The following is a 3,773-nucleotide window of genomic DNA, read 5'->3' on the forward strand; positions in this document are numbered from 1 at the left end:
GGAAACCAGCATAAACCTCATCTTCTTGCAGGCACTCTGTCGATGGAATTAGCTACTCTAATTTCTAGCAGACACCAGCAGTGTTAAAAGACAAGCCAAACTAAGCTGCTTTTCACTGTGTGAATGGTAAGCGTTACATTCGGACACACTTAATCCTTCCCCAGTTGTGTTTGTCATTGGCCGTCGCCTGGGCTCAAGGTGCCCCACGCCAACAGGCAGCACTATCGGCCCTGAGTAGAGTGGAGACGACTGGGCATTAGAATACTGTAAACTCACACTCTCACTAACTATGCTGAGCCTCTGGGTGAAAAATTAATTGAAAAGGACTTGGAGAGAAATGATAGCATGGGGTGGGATAGGAAAGGGATTTCTAGTAGATCTAAACCCTTTCATCTAAGATTTATGAATAACTTATAAACAGGCAGTGTCTTGCCTATTTCAAATGGCTGATTCTACACGCAAAGAACTGAAAAAAACAATAATCCAAGAATGTAGTTTAGTAAACTGAAAACTCACTGTTATATAAAGCATGTTTTTAACACTGAGAGGCACGGGTTTATTGCTGTCATATACAGCACGGCAACAGTTACAAGGTTGTACTCTACATGGGATAATCTAATTTCAAACACAATTCATGAACCCGTGACATTCCATAGTTAACAATAAAGGAAGGAAAAACAAAGCTGGTCTGTTTTTCTGTAGTGCCCAGTGACAGGACAAGGCATAACGGGCACAATCTGGAACACAAATGTTCCACTTGAACAAGAGGTAAAACTTCTTTGCTGTTCAGGTGAGGGAGCTCTGGCACAGGCTGCCCAGGGAGGGTGTGGAGTCTCTTTCTCTGGAGGTTTTCAAACTCGCCTGTACATGTTCCTGTGTGACCTGCACGAGGTGAACCTGCTTTAGCAGGGGGTTGGACTATATGATTTCTAGAGATCTCTTCCAACCCCTACCATTCTGGCATTCTGTAAAATAGGCTGCAGAACCTTAAACAGAGAATAACAAAAGATAAAGTTTTGATTTACGATTCTCAATGGGATTCTCCAGGGACAGTGTTTGATAGATAAAATAAAGTGACCAAACCCAAAGAATTAAGAAAACACTAAGGAAATCCACAGTTAATATAAGCTTGGGAGAATAAAGACATACCAAATCCAACAAAAACTGCAGACAAAACAATCTTATCATGCTATAGAAGACATGGCCCAATGCTCCCAAGAAGAAACTTCTCTAAAGTCAGGTCAAATGGAATTTATAGGAAATGAGTGAACCAGAAAGAGACCTAGGACTATCAAAGGGTAGCAAATAAAACTGGGTCATAGGAGATAAAGTAACAGCAAAACACAAAAGCTCCACAAGAAGTGGAACTAGTAGGGCTTTTATGGCTTATGGTTGTGTTCCCCAATGCCACATAGTATGTGAAACCAGTTTAAATCTCCAGCTAGTTGCATTCTTCATGTTTTCTGCTTGCTAGCTACACTTCTTATCAACTAGTATGTGCTGACATTATAGTTCAATAGTACTTTTAATAAGGATGTTCTTTTCTGCCCACTTCCACATACTTGAGAGGAATTTAGTACTCTTGAAAGATACACCTTGCTGTTCAGTTTGACTTACACAGGTCAAGGAAAGTTATTACTTGGAATAAGAAGGCAGACCCAAACATGTTTATGCATACAGATACACATAAAGAAAAATCAAAGATAATAATACAGAAAAAGAAGGTTATTTTGAAAGAAGCCACAGGAAAATATTTTGTCTTCTTTTGGCTTGTTCTCCTTGCCCATTGAAAGGACATTTGAAATATAGATGTTACTGTTGTATAAATATAGGTCCATTCTCAAACTCCTGTATGTGGAGCTTGATACAGGCATAGCTACCCACTCACATTGAAAGATCATGGCCTGATGTCAGCTCATTTTTCCCCTCACTAAAAACAATCTCACAAATATTAAAAGGGAAGGAGAAAACTACATGCAAATGTTTGAAAGAATGCTTAAATCAGGATACAATGTTTATAAGGAGATCTTTACTGAAAGTCAGAAATTTAAAAGAATCTTCCTTTAAAAAAAATATGTTTCCTTTTTAGAGGAAAAAAAAAGTCCTATTGCTACCTTTTACAGATTACTGTGAAGGGGAATTACTTTATGAATGTCTTTTGTTGCTTTTTGAGATTCTGGAGCAAAAGGCATTCTATTTTAAGCACAGTGCACTTACTGTCGTTTGGTTTTCCTGGCCTGCTCTCCTGACTGACAAGTGAAGCTGCTGCACTGCTGAAGCAGAGAGCATTTGGAAGCAAAATTGTATTCTGACTACTGAGGAAGCACTGAAAGCCTAAACATACTGGACTTTAACTTTTACATTTTCTTGTTCTCTACCTTGTTAATGAATACTTTTTAAATTAAAACACACTCTTCCTCATGCTCAGTGATAAGTTCAGTAGTGAATCTATTACTTCCTCTACTAATGTAGCCCTCATTTTTACACACTTTTTTTCATAGTTATACAGTTCCCACCTTTCCTTGGCCACATTCAAAACCCATGTACCCTCCTAGAGAGCCAAGGATATACCTGAAATCCTTCACACAACCAAGTCAAGTGATTTGACATCCCACAGCTTCTGAAGAGGTGTGTTTGTTCTGACACATCTTAGGCAGGTCAAAGAGGTGAAGGCAGTCCTGCATAACACAGTATCTGGGTGCCCCATTACATGCAAGTAGGTCTCTACCAGGTGGTGGAAGGCCCTTTGGCTGGTAGGGCAGGGACCACCTCTCCGCAGACATGGCTGTGGCATCTTACTGACTGCTCGCAAGTTGCCTGCTGCCTAAGACCCTTCTTCATACCTTGCTATGGCAAAAAAAGCCTCCCCGCTGCAGCTGTCAGCTGTAGTATAAAACATGCAAAAGGAAAATAAGATAGTAAGGGAAGATCACAGGGGAGAAGGGGACTCAATCCACCTCATCTGCTTCCATCAGTGACAATGTTGTCCCAAAAGTGGGGTCATTTACCTGGTGTGTGAGATGCCAATGCATACACAGAGAGCAGAGGTATTTTACAGCACATTTGTGCAGGTACAGGTGCTAGGTGGTAATCTGCAAAGCTGCCACACCCCCAACTGTACATCCCAGGCTGTATTTATACACTGAACATTAACATATTCTATACCTAATACATATGTATTGTTAGTCTATTTAGTGATTGGTTAGTAGTCCTTTGCCTGGCATGTACATGAGTACACACACACAGTGTGTTCTCCACTCTCTTCTTTTGCGCAGGAAGGATGAGTTAGTTGCAGTCTTCCACTGCCACCTTTACCTTTCCCCAGTTGCTGCAGATGTTTGATGCCTTCATGCTCATTAGGCAAGCATCCAGCCCTTGGGCTTTCTGAGGCTGGAGATTCCCACCTTATCAGTCTAGTCCCTCTTCAAGAATACTGAGCACTCAGGTTCACACAATGAAGCTATAGATTTATCATCATCCCAACCCGTGTTACTCCATCATTGGCCCCTTCTTCTAACCGTTAGAGGCTGTTTCTCAAGACACTTGACTCCTCGTCCTTGGTTAAAGGAAAATTGCATTTTATAACGCACACGGGCACCACATCACGCCCCACTACGGCCCGCAGCTGCCCACGGGGCTGCGGAAACGGCAGCCAGCGGGAAGGAAGCGGGACGGGCCCTCCCGGGGCACACCCCGTCGAACGACCTGGGGCTCCTCCCGCTGCCAAGGGGATCCTCGTGTCCTCACGGCAAGGCGGGGCCGGCAGGGCAGCC

Source organism: Colius striatus, chromosome 1 (genome assembly GCF_028858725.1).
Source record: "Colius striatus isolate bColStr4 chromosome 1, bColStr4.1.hap1, whole genome shotgun sequence".
NCBI lineage: Eukaryota > Metazoa > Chordata > Aves > Coliiformes > Coliidae > Colius > Colius striatus.